Source organism: Trachymyrmex septentrionalis, unplaced genomic scaffold, assembly GCF_001594115.1.
Source record: "Trachymyrmex septentrionalis isolate Tsep2-gDNA-1 unplaced genomic scaffold, Tsep1.0 scaffold20, whole genome shotgun sequence".
NCBI classification, from domain to species: Eukaryota; Metazoa; Arthropoda; class Insecta; order Hymenoptera; family Formicidae; genus Trachymyrmex; species Trachymyrmex septentrionalis.
In genome coordinates this window covers 6,724,495-6,739,032 of record NW_017305180.1, presented here as the reverse complement: position 1 = coordinate 6,739,032, position 14,538 = coordinate 6,724,495, and the positions used below count along the sequence as shown (strand labels likewise).

Below are 14,538 nucleotides of genomic sequence, written 5' to 3'. Positions count from 1 at the left end.
TATATATATATATATAAGTCACAACGAGTCAAAACCTGATGGAAGGTTTCTTCCTGTTTAAATTTGCACGAGCTACTAGCAGGAACGTCCCGTCTACCTTTTTTTGGCTCATGCCCCCTGGAAATTCGTCACGCATAATAAAAGATTATGTCTGATATAAAGAACGAGAATGTTACGCAATTTCGTGAAATTACTGTTCTCAGCAATCTTACGATCCTCGCTCAATATTTCTTGTCTAGTCTAGTGCAGTGCCTTTCTTTAACATTACATTTACATTCTATTTTACGGAAGCCTCCTTTCTGTATTATTTCCGTAATGTAGGATACGTAACCTAGTATAATACAATTGGATAAAATAAGATAGAACAACGACGTATTAAATTTTGGGATCAAAGAGTTCCATGCGAGAGCATGCATAAAATATTACGCGATGCATTTTCTATCCATGAAATATACAGTATGTTTTGCGCAGCGGTACAGTTGCATATTTAAAAACATATTAGAGACGATTAAAAATGTTATAGGAAAAGGGTTTTTGCTTTCAAGTTTTATACTCTCAATAAAGTTAGATAGTTCGTTTTTTTTTTTTTTTTTTTTTTTTTTCCGATAAAGAAACTTTTCATCGCAATACTTTCTTAATATGCGGTGGATGTATTTTACGCGAAATACTCGCGCGCGAGAATCTCAGCGAAACTTTTATCCGGGAAAATAGATACCGATTTCAATTATCCGAAAATGTTATCGTACTTCGCGACGTATTGAAATTTTGACTTGGGTACAGCTTTGCAAAAAAATATCGACATTTTCTTCTTTCATATTATAAAATTTTGCAATTTCTATTATCTGAAGTTATTTCGTCGTCGTCGGAAAGACGTTCGTCGCTTAGCATTTCAGGTCGCGGCGAGCAGTTTGCGAAATAATATCAGCATTAATGTTTTCCGAAATTATGTCTTCGCATAATATTTGCATACTATCGCGGAAACGCAGTCTTAGTAATGTTATTCGCTCGCGAGCTTGCATCTTAAAATGTTTCCGGTAATTCTTGTATGTCTTCGGTCTAGTTTAGTCTATTCGCACGAGGTCACCGCGTGTTTATCGCGCGTTCGAAGAAGCTGCGAAATCAAAATTTATTTCTCGCGAATTGTAGGAGGACGCCTCTGGTAAGTTCTCGCCGTAACTTTACGAATAACTTTGCGAGTATCTTGTGAGAAATTGCGTGGGAACGCTATTGACAAGAAGCAGTCGTTAACCTATAACTCTCTAACGAACTCTTCCGTGTCATTGTACTGTTTCCCAATTATATTACTACAGTTGCGATTTGACTTTAACTGTATATTATCATGCAATTTCATTTGAAACTTGGTTTTTAAAAAATGAAATGATCAAATAAAAGACCGCGTTTCAAGCGGGGAATTTTTTTGAAAAACAGATAAAAACATATGCAATTTTTTTTACTATCCAAGTGCGGAAAATTAATACTTTTTGTTTCGTTACTATTTACATCTATTTGCGTTGATGCAATAACGAGATCGTTCATCAAATATGGTAATCTTTAAAAAAATATTTTAGAGAAATGCGATAACAATCTTGTATTTTTCATAAAAACGATTGGTTCATTATCGTATCTTCCATGGAATTAATTTTTATCTTATTTTTAATAGTGTATCTTTTAATGCAAATTATTGATTTGTTATTATATTTTTATTAGAAAGAATGGAATAGTACAATGTCTGAGTGGAATTATTTTTTAATTATACTGTTGTTTAAATTTTCGAAGTAAATTTTTCATTAAAATTAGGAGAAGTCTTTTTATAGCAATTTAAAAAAATACCGTTTTTTTTATATTGCTGAGAAACAATCAGAAAAAATCCCTTTTTTGCAAAAAATTGCTATTTTCGTTATGTAAATTAAATGTTACCTAATTTTTAATGTCCTCCCTCATATTAATATGATCCAGAGTTTCTATTAAGCCAATTGCTCTTCGCTTACTACAATTACATCCAACTTCATGTACGTGCGAAAGATCATAGTCGGATTTCTTTACTCCAAGAAAAGAAACCTCGACCACTCTAAGAGAGTGGAAAAATTAGTTTGTTCGCAGCAATTTATCACTCTTGCATGACTTTCTTTGGGAACACAAAGAAATGCCTAGTCGAAATGAAAATTGTACGTATTACATTAATAATGTAAAATATCCTTAGATCTATATCCTTAGATGTAATATTTAAATGAAGATAGCACTTCATTGTTGTCAGTCTCAGATAACTGTGATAATAGTAATTGCGATTATTCTGATTGGAACTCTGAGAGTAGCTTAAAAGAGGAGAGCGATTAAAAATTAATATATGTGTTAAAGAGTTATCATTAGTTCTTACAATAGAACTGCGAGTCAAGATAAACTTTTAAAAAATTTGTAATTCTTTTCAGTCTATATATATAAAGACTTTATATGATTCGTTTTGATACTCGTTACAAAATGTATGCCTTTTATTTAAATTAGATATAAGCTCACGAGTAACTCTTGTATTTTATAGTATTATTGAAATAAGACACTTCGTACTAATTGGAATTAATATTGAGCTAATTTTTATGTTTACATTTGGGATATTATATCATTTTTTGAGGAGAGGATTATTTATCATTAAACAAATTGTTTTAGGAACAAATGCAATTCTAACTATTAGTCTAAAGACTAATTTAAGTTAATATATTTATTAAGTTTTTTTCTTAAGAATTTTGCTTATTAACAATTATCAAGAGACATACATATGTTTTATATTATTTGAAGAATACATAAATTCTACTTTTTATTTATTTTTGTTTGTGCTTTTTATTTTCGTTACTCTTAACACATTATCTCTAATATTATTCTAATATTATTTTAATTTATACTGTAAAATAAGGTGATTTAATTTGGTGAGGTCACCATGATACAACGATGTACTTTTCAATTTTAAATTTTATAACGTATATTTACTGCTATCACGAAAAACCGTGATCTAATAATAAATCACAGTTTCTGTGATAGCAGTAAATATAAGCTCGCTATAAAATTTTGAAAAGTGTTTTATCAAAGTCACTTTTGTGAGATATTTTGATAATATTATTATTTACTTATCCATAATACATTTATTATAATTTTTAGGTAATATATTTTTTTCTTAATATCTCTGACAGCACAAAAGTCTGAAAGATGTAAAAACACCCAAACGATGTTTTAAAGATTTAGAATATCTTTATGATGTCTTTTGGATTTTTGTGCTGTCTGAGATATAACATATTAATTTTATTTAACTTTAATTAAATATACAATTAATTTTTTATAGAAAGAGGAGCGAATGTGGGAAATTTTACAAACATAACGTGAATTTTTTCAATTAATTTTTCTACCCTTGGGAAAAGAACCGAAAAAGTCTATTGAAAAATGGAAAAAAATCCGATTTTTTTTGAACCTTCAAAACTATAAGCTTTTATATATAATTTCCATTTTATAATTTTAATTTCCAATTACGAAAAGAACGGTTTTGTTAAAATATCTGAAAGCTAGATATAGATCCAATATATAGCTAAACTTTTAAATATTTTAGCAAAATTGTTTTTTCTGTGAACTGAAAATTATAAAATAGAAATTATAAAGACTTCTCTCGAAGTCCTTTTCATTAAAAAAGTTTATTCAAAAATTTAAAGAATTTATAATTAAAAATAAATCGAAAAATAATTCTTTTCCCCATTCAAAAACCATTCCATTCCACTGAAGATATGATAATGCACCAATAATTTAAAAAAAATTTTTTTTCCTATAAAATTTTTAGATACACAGAGAGAATTTTTTTTTAGAGTTTATCTTGAAAATATGATAATCGTAGGGTAACATTGTATTTCCAAGGATTTTAATGTTAATCTCTCTCATTTATTAATAAAGCTACAATAAAGTATTAAATAAATTTGATTAATTTTACTGAAGTGCACGGTAAAAATCTTTAAAATATTATATTGTACCACAATTACCATATTTTCGAGGTAGGTTTAAAACAAAATTTTCTCCGTGTATCTTAGCAAAATCATTTTTTCATATTGATATAAAACTTTTAAATTAATAAATCTCAAAATGAAATTCTTTTTAAAAAATAATTAAGTTTCATTCAGAGAGAACAATGAAATTTTGTGGCGAGCAATAGATTTAATTGTATCTCTCAGCGTTCACGAAAAGCTTTCTGTTTTCAATTAGTTCTAACACAGAGACTATTGGTATCTCGGTGTTTCAGGTAAGAAAAAGTCGACAACGAATTGGTTAAAGAAACTGTCATTAAGATTGAGGGCTTTCAGTACAACTCATATAACGTTGTCGGCTTCAATCTAACTGGAAATCGGATTGTACCATAGTAGTCTTCTTTCCTTCGGTAAGAAGCGTGCGACTCGATGGCTGCAATTTGCAGCGCGCATTCAAAGATACGGAGGCCATTTGTTCTGTTTGCAACGAGAACCTCAGCTGCTGTCGCTCGTTTGCCTTTGTCGTAATTAGTAAGACGAGAAAGCGAGGTGTTCTTCATAACGAGTGACTTTTGTTTAATGAATAATTATTCATTAATCCCCCGATCACTTTTTTTTGCATCGATCAAATGAATTCAATCGTGAATTTCTATCTAAATCGAGTATCATCTCGCTATTTCGACGTCCACGACATTTAGAGCGGTAGTTCTTCCGTTTCTTCCGAAAGCTTCTCCGGAGGGTGAACAAGCCATCGACACTTACGTCGATTCTTGAGTCTGCATAAGCCGTTATCGATAGCCGTTACGGGCGATGGGATCGGGTTTGGTTTGCAACCACGGTAACCAAGGACGGAATTTTACATGAAGTAGGAATGCGCGTCCCATTTGCCTCGGGCGTCCCACCGTGTGTTCCGTTCTACTATCGTGCAACCGCTGCTTTCTCATGTTTAATTCAAAATTTGGACGTTGGTCGCGCAGTTGATATGCTTTGACGATTCCCGTCTGACTAAGTCCATGTTCTTCTCCTTTTTCTCTCCTTCGTACGTATACCACATTCGTTCCATCTGTTCTTCGCGAAATCTTCCTGTTCTTTCTTCTTTCTATTGTCGTGTGACTGTCCAAAAAAAGGCAAAGATTTCTGAGCGATTTCGATTTGTAACTTCACGCGTGAATCTAAGTCATCTTTCGATGGAAACTTTTCTATTCTACAATGTAATTTTTTCGTATTTGCTAAGATAAGCAAAGTGTAACCAAATTTCTCGATGTACATATATATATATATATATATATATATATACATATAACTTGTGATAAACCAAAACTTGTGATCTTTCTTGATTAAAACGAAGTTTATATCAGCTTAAGGGATTATAGGACCTTTGCATACGGAAAAAAATACTTCCAGTAAAATACTTACTTAATTGAGGACTAAAAGAATATAAAAAATTTTTATAAATTAAATCGTTAGAGATTTTGTGAGGGAATAATGCATAAAAAGTTGTAAAAAAGTAATCTTATTAAAATTGTAACTTTTAAATACTTTTAAAAAATATAGATATAGATTGAACATTTTGCAGCGTTTATAATAACTTTTATCGTTGTTGAGATATCATCTAGTAGATGGATTTAACACCACCCAATATGTTTTTTAGTCACATCATATTGATGTTGATATCAATCACAATATGGTGAGAATTATATAAACATTGCATGATGTTACATTTGCACCCATATTTTTTTAGAATATTGTACAAATAATTTAAAAAACGTTGATTTTTTTCGTTTTGCCACGATATCTCATAAACGAAAATAAATATCAATAAGCTTTTTATTAAACGTACTTTAAAGATATATACATATTTATGGAGGGGTTCTAAGAAAACTTTTTTCTGAGTTTGAATTAATAAATTAATTGAATTAATATGACATTTTTTCTGAAAAATTTAGTTCTTTGTTGATATTTCCAAGAAAAGTTTTTTAATTTATGTTAAAAGTTTATCGTGGAAATACCATTTATACTAAGTAATCGAGGAATTTTTACTATTTATGAAAAAAATATCATTGAAATAAAAAAAAATCTTGGTTTAATTTTTGCCAAATTGTGAATAAAAATGTAACAATTAAAAAAATTATTTATAATTTTTGATAAAATTACTTTTTTGTAACTTTTTATGCATCATTTTCTCTTATAAAATCTGTAAAGATTGCGTTTATAAAGGTTTTCTATGTATCTTTAGTTGAATCATCAGTGAATATTTTACTGACTCTTTCTATGCGAAAGGATCCTACAACTTCCTTATAACACCTTAACATAAATTTAATGCACTTAATTTTACAATCATATTTCGCTGCTATTATCTATAAATCCCATAAATTAATAAAAATTTTCTGGAATGGCGTTTTAATAAATTTCTTTTTTGCCAATATTCTTCTTTTTTTTACGTCTGAATTAAAAATAAAGTTGTATAATCGTTTAAATATCGTGAAATGTGAGTAGAGGAATTTAGATGATAGAATTTATATGAAATATACGATTTTGATGAATAGAAATAGAAATAGCTAAACAAATATTTACAAGGATTGTTGAACCCGTCATTGGACCGCGATGAGATTCACGTTTGAGAGAAACGATTGAATTTCACATTGCTTTCTGGATGGGAATCGATTAATTCTGACAAGAATTTCATTGTCACCGCTTTCTTTCTCTCCGTCGATTCGATCCACGGGAATATTCAATAATTGAAAAATAGATTCTGCTGTACGCGCGCTCTTGGATTCGCGTATGGTATCGAGAAATGATTACGCGACTGAAAAGCGCGAGGGAGTGGAGAATAAAGGTACGTTAAATGAATCGAAATCCGTGAAAAAGAAGAGAGTGAGAAAGAGATACGTGAGAGACGAGAAACAGCGAGAAAGAGGATGATGGTAAAAGTTTTAATTCGTAAAGTACTTTAGCGTATCGTTAATTATAAGCAAACAGTGCTAGTACGATCTTGCAATTAAAACGAGAAATGCACAATGAATCCTATAAGCATCGTCACCGTCGTCGTCGCAATGTCGCGTCGGCTCGTTCATTACGAGCTTCAATCTCCGGTGTGCGATGTTCACAGGGTCGTTAATAGCAGCGACTCCTCCTGTCGATCGTCAAGAAAAATCGTTGTGCACTGACAAAGACAGCCCGAGCGCCCGTCGGGATTCTTTTTGCGAGTCAGCTTTTCCCACGTTGCGCCGCGAGCCGATGCTTTGTCTTCGTCAAAGAGCCAGTCCTGCGAAGGGAGCTTTAAAGTCGATGTACAGACTCGTGTCAGGTGGAAGTTTAACTCTCAGTTTGAGACTGCCAATTTACGTCGATATTTCCCTAGCGGGAAAGTTGATATGATCTCTTCTTGCTGACTTTTATTATTATTATCATTATTATTATTATTACCGTTTAAATAAATACAGTATAAAATATAAACGATATATTTATCTAAATACAATGTAAACATATTATGTATAGAAATATCTTTGTTTCCATTGTTGGCTTAATCTGCTATGATATTTTATATAATAATATATGCATATAGAATCTTTTTTATTTAACTATATTAATATACAACTAGATGTTTTATTTGTTAAAAATAAACTCCTTTCGATTATCATTTCATTAATAAATTAAATCTTAATAGCTACATCTGAAATACGATTCATAATTATACAAGTGCCAATTACAATTTTTACCATAAGTAATGTATACCAGCAGACATACGCCTAAGTGAACGAATATCGGAGATTTTATTTTAGATGTTTTCAATGACTTTTTTTTCTCGATTGATATTGTGATTATGATATTGTTTTATAAGTAAATTTTAACATGAAACGTGTGCGTAAAATTTTAGTTGCAGCTTGTTATCTATGTTTAATTCTTTCATATTGAAATAATTATTTTTAAATAAAACTGTTATTATTGTTTTTATGGAAAATATTGAAATATAATATTATTAAATATTTTTCTATGAAAATATTTAAATATTAAAATTTTAAACGTTATTTTTTTTAATTTCTTAAATTTAATATTTAAAGATATTCACATGTGATTTCTATAAATATATTTTATACATCATATATCTTTTATATATATAAACATATATAGACTAATATTTATATAATAATTTTATTGTATATATAAATGTTATTCTATAATAATTTCTATATAAAACATTGTAGCTTCTTTTTTGACGATATTTAATAACTAAAAGTTTAAATAGAAAAAATACGTTACGCTTTATGAAAATCTATTGTAATTGATGAGGAATCTGAATTTTAAATTTAAATATATTTTATGAAATATTTTATATGGCAGTTTTTGATACTTGGACATTTTGATATATATCGCAATATATTGATGTTAGCCACACTTTTTTAATTGCACGTTGCGTAACAATTGATATGTACGGGAGAGATATATTGTTATAGAAAGGCAATTCGAGTGTCAATATCAAACAATTTATTGAGACTGATACATTTAAAAATGTAAATGGCTTCGAATCACGAAACACGTGACTGCGAAAGCGTGTTGCACAACATTTTTGTTATGCAATGGGTATTGTTATTTAGAAGCTTTATGCTGACTATCGGAAACTGTAAAGGCTTCTTTTGTCATTTTTCTTCAGAGAACAATTTATTATAAAAAAATTTTAAAGTTATTTTATTGAAAATGAAATTTAAACTAATGATACTCCTTGCAGGAAATTTTACAAAAATATCGAGGTTGATTTTTTACCATGTTGCAATATAAATTTAAATCTTTTTTTATATGATGAATGAATGACTGCATAAAAATAATAAATATACATGCGAGTGTCTAATGTGCAATATTTTTGAAAGAATAACAATGTCTATTAATGATGTCTTGAGTGTGGAACACTCGACAAATATATGTTTTAGATATAACTGATAAATTTTAAAAATACAACAATTCGAAATAAACATAATAATCTGACTAACGTCAGATATACTGCAATAAATAAATTATTTTATGTATTTTACAAAAGATTATTTAGAACATATATTATTGTTTATTTAAAAAAACGTATTTTTACTCCCAACTGCCAACCGCAGGTTGACAAAAAAAGGAGTACGCATTTCACCGATTTGATTGTTATTTATGTAAAAATCTCTATCTATTTTATTATTTTATTATTTCATATCTGATTTTATTTGTTTATAACAAATAATTTACACTCTTATTGTTATAACAAGTCAACGAGAACGATAGTTACGAGACACTCTACAAAGAGTAGGTATCTTTACACACAAAATTATTTCTCGCAAATGAGTGAAAGTCTTATGCCTGTTTCTACCAATGTAGATTAACTTTAATCTCGATTCAACTTACTCTTCATCTTTTTGTTATTTTTAAAAGTAGAAAAAGATAAAAAGTTAGTTCAACCGAGATTAAAGTTAAACCTCATTGGTAGAAACGGGCATTAATCAGTTTGTCTATGTTTTAATCTAATTGGCGGTTCTAATATAAATCAAAGAAAATAGTATATATATATATATATATGTATACATATATATGTGAATATATATATGTATATGTATATATACATTTATTTACATGATTAAAGAGTTATATGTGAAAGATTATTAACATTACGTCAAGAGTTCAACTCAATACAAGATGGCGAAGGCTATAATTTATTTTAATATCACTTCATTTCAGTACACCTTAGAAGGACTGGCCTCAAGATTTTATACTGAACGATATTGCGCATCTTACGAAGAATATTTCTGAAAGTTCTTATTGACGCTCGCAGGTCGTTAGCGTCTGGAGGATAATAAACAGTTCTTCTTTCATTTTATAGTAACTCCACGGATTTTCCGCCAGAGAGACCGAGGGATTCTCATAGATTCTGATTCTCCCGTGCTGCCGCCGCTCGTGTCCAGTCCCTTCCTCTCTAAATAAATCGCCCATCCTTTCGCTGAAAATATATTTCCCGTAGGCAGCTGCCGTCGTTTGTTACTTCGAGGGCACGATTGAAACGCAAAGTTTCACATTGGACGTGGGATGGTGATATGGTGGGATGGCCCGAGGTAACCGGCCGGGAAAAGGGATGGGAGCGAGAGGGGTTGTGTAGGGGATTACATTTCGCATTCATGGAATTCCATCGAGGCCGCGTAAATCAAAAGTTCGGGGGCGTATATAAGCGCAGCGACGGGGAACGGAACAGAACGAAACGGTGTGCGGTGAAAATGCGCGAGCGGAACCGAGACCGAAGAAAGATCCGCGATTGTTTCCCTCTCCGTATTGCTTACGCATCATCACGTGCCCTAGTCCCGTTTTCTCTGCAATATCACTGTGACAGTTAGAATGCGCGAGGGAGGAGGGGGGAGGGGGAAAATCGTGAATGGCGACAATGGTGTGATAACAGTGGACGACGTGTACTCACGCTATATGTATCGCCGACGAACACATTTCAGATGCGAGACAGAGATAGGGGAGTTTTATTTGTTCCTCTGGGATTTAAGTTCTTAACTTGCCGATAGCGCCGGCTATCATGAGAAACAGCGTGAAAGTTTCCTATCTTATCTTTAATTGTACTGAAAAATTTTAAAACGTTTATTTGTCAGAAATATTCGTTGATTATAAAATAATATTTTTATTAATATAATTATTCCGCTAAAAGCTAATGTATTCTTTCTGAAGCTCGGAAAAGGATCGTTTTATCTTAATCTTCGCCGATTATATTTACATTTCATTCATTTGGAAATTTATTTTAAGTTAAAAGTTTTTTGCTCTTTAACATACACGAAAAGATGTTTCAAGCTAATAAGCAAAATTATGCGCTTAAATTTTTTTCAATCCAAAGGAAAATCGCTTAAAAATAATTGTAAGATTAATTATTTCAAGTTTCTAGCATAAATTTAGAAGTTTATAATTTATAATTGATTATTTTTACTTTTATAATTGTTTATTGCTGTTACAATACATATCATATTTATACATATCGTACACTTTGTGTACCTTTTTTTTTATTTTATTTCAGTATATTAAACTTATTTTAAACGATTTATAATTTGCATTTAAAATTTTAGGATAAAATTCTATTTGTAATTTCACATTTTAATTTTAATGTTTAATATGCGCTTATGTATATATTAATATGCATATATTTAATATACTCATATATTTTGACTTTTTTAGCATTTTTTATGTTATACAAATTTTATTATAGAGGAAAGCTTCCTATTATGAGATAGCGGCGTTTCCGCTAAACTAATGATAAACGCTATCTATTGGTCCCACTATGAATTTATTGTTCTTCAATTGAAAATTATTTAGTAGAAAATTCATTATTAGATCATGCCTGTAGACGGTTGTAAAAAAAGATTTTAGAATTTGGATGTCTTCAAGTTTCATTGAGATGAGCTTTTAAACCTTGTTTATTATTTAATAAGTAAATATTTAACAATAAATTATTTATGTGGTGATAGAGTAAGACCGTACTAATAGAAAAATACGTGATATGTTGAATTGCTTAATTGCAGAAGTTAGATTTGATGATCGTAAAACCATAAGAAATCGTAATATGAGATACCCAGGGTATTTCTAATATGAAATAACCTATGCTTCTATGTCATAGTGAAAATCGTTGCCAAAGTATAAATGTTATTGTACAATAATAAAAAGGAATAATCGTCGGAATAATCATCGAGTGCCTGTTTCTGCAATGCTTGGCTCCAATTATCTGAAGACGAGTCAGCTAAGTACAATGCATAGTCATTTAATACGCGCACTGGCTGTGTTTATTTGTATTTTAGAAACATTAAATAAAGTTTTTTAATTGCAATACTTTGTTGCGTTTTATTATTGATTTCTCAGGGCATCTCATATTAGGAGTACAATTTTTTGACTTTGCAATTTGCTCACTTTTTACATTTCTTTAATTTATAAAAAAAATAAAATTTGAATTAAATTTTACACAACATTATCTTAAAGCTTACTAAATTCTTATCAAAATGAGCTATTACTTTTTAAAATTCTGCTCATACATTTCTAGCATTTACCCAAAATGAATTTGGTATCTCATAGTAGAGGCCTTTCCTGTATAAATGGTTTTCTGTCCTGAATTATAAATCATTTAAAATGAGCTTTATTTTATAATGTATTAAATTATATTTATATTTTTGTAGACTCTTTAACTTAAATATAGAAATAATATACATCTTTTTTTAGTAATGTATTTTGGTAAGTGTATTATTTCTTTACTCATTGAAGAGAAGTAATTTCGGGATCTAAGTTTATCACAGTACCGTAATTATATTCATAAAACAATTATATTTGTAAAACAAACAGTCAATCTCATGCTTCAAGATAATTTAACATTGGTAAATAACCCGTATTAATAATCCGTACATTTAATTGATTTGAATCCCAAACGAGAATCCAATTTAATTAATATCAGTATAATCAGCGTCGGTTAATTATATCTTGCTGCACTTCTCGGAGTGAAGTGCACTCTACGTTTTCATTTCGTCGACGATGAATTATATGGGAGGAACTTTCCCAAGCGATTAATTAAACACTGCCTTGCGATATTAATTTTCAATGAATTTTTAATTACACATCGTAATAGCTGCAGCTCGTCATACAAAAGTAGGTAACGCTATTCTCCGGCATCCAATTTGTCAAGCTTTATATACTCTACAAGTTCGTTTGTTGGCACCCGTCCGTTCCCGTTTTCAAAATAACTTTTTTTGTGTCTGCTGCAGCACTGCGATCTTGTTTCGATTGTTGGATTTAGGTACTGGCGGAAGTATCGTTGAGAGGAAGGTAATGGTTTATCCTGAACATCCAAAGTAGACACGATAAAGTTCAAGTGCCACCTGACGAAAGTTTCGAGCTTCTCACAGGCGGCTTCGCTCAGGCGGCCGGGTCTCACAATATAGAGAGGTAGATTAAAGGTGGATTGGCATGTGCATTACCACCTGCCACGCCTTCCCGCTTTTCCAGTTATACGATTTGTTCCCTCGCTGAATATCCTACCACGAGAAGAGGACCATCGACGTCTCGTTGAATCAAGCGCAATTGAAGCTTAACCGAAAACTTTTTCTCCGAGGAAAGCGAACGACCTGCCATTTAACGATCAATAAATAGCGGTTTATCAATCGGTGCAAGTACCAGACGTGATTAGACGTTTACCGAGCTAAAGTAAACTAAATTTCAATACTTCTATTTTGGTGGCAAAGACGTTCGCGATCCTGAAACGCCCTGAATATCTCTTTCAAAAGTTTCCATAACCATTTGATTCGTGGTTATTCACGTATATATACTACGTATATACGTGCTTTCACTGAAATTTATTTACATCTATAATATTGCGAACTGAATCGGGAATTCACATATTTTTCAATATTATTATCGCGTATGAAAAAAAAAAACCAGTATTTTATTCAGGAAAAAGTCTGTATCTGTAGTATCGTTGAACTTTTATTTCTTCTTCTCTTTGTATATTCTTCTTTCGTCATTAATCTTTTAGATCTATTCGCTCTCTTCCTGTTGAATACGTGTCACGTCTGCCTCTCTCATATTCCCTCCCGCGCAATATGCTTGTGAAATATGAAATTTAAGCACAGATCGCCAATGATCGTACGCATCGATGCATGCTCCGAGCATGCATAAACCTCACAATTAATTCAACACGAGCCGAATTTCCGTTTCCGCAAAACTCGGCCGCTCGACAATTGCTGCGACCACGACAGCACGTCGAAAATTGCTGTTGAATTATGGAACAATTAATATCGACACGTTATAACGTGGTTCATAATGTGGAAACTTCCCCCTTTCAGCGAAGATTGCGCGGAGGGGGGGGGGAAGGTCCCGTCCTCCCCCGCAAGGCGAGGTGGATTCGACCACAATAGCGTCAGTAGGTACGTTCTCCTTCGAGAATTTGCGGTCGTGCGCAAACGCGTAATTAGTTTAAACCAAGTAACGTGGTAATTAAGCCGATTTAACTCCTTTATCACAAAGTGAGGCGGACGGCACTGCCTACGTTATAGTCTCGTATCTTGGTTGTCTCTGCGGTTTTCCCAGTTTATCCGCCCCGTCATATTACGCGTCTCGGTTTTACGAGCGAGTAGCCTCGTGTGAAAAACTTCCACTAATTTTACGCAAGAGCACACACAGCTTCGCAGTTAACGCAATTTCCTTCGTCCACATTCAGAATGTGTCTTACAAACACGCATCTTGACGAATGAATTTGCTAACAGCGGATGTAAGTAAACCAGAGAGGCAAGGGAGATTCTTTCTTCTGACGTGAACAGATTTGATTTTTATAGCGCGGGAATAAATATAAGACCCTCGATCAAACATTTGAACGTAATACAAAGTGGATTATACAATCTTTAAGAGTGCACAACCAGAATCTTCCCTCTATAGTTATTATTCTCCCCTTATTTCTAGAATTCTTCAAAACATCCCATTTTCTCTCGGTAGATTTTCGCCGCGCCGACGGCGAGATTTTTATGAGGAAATCGGAAGATTCTCTTGCAGTATCGGAATTAAC

At 31.5% G+C, this 14,538-nt stretch overlaps 1 protein-coding gene across 1 annotated transcript in view; it reads left to right on the top strand.

Moving 5' to 3' along the window:
* Window positions 1-14,538, top strand: part of LOC108747808 (proteoglycan Cow) — a 141,881-nt gene that overhangs the window by 95,877 nt on the left and 31,466 nt on the right. The window lies entirely within an intron of this gene.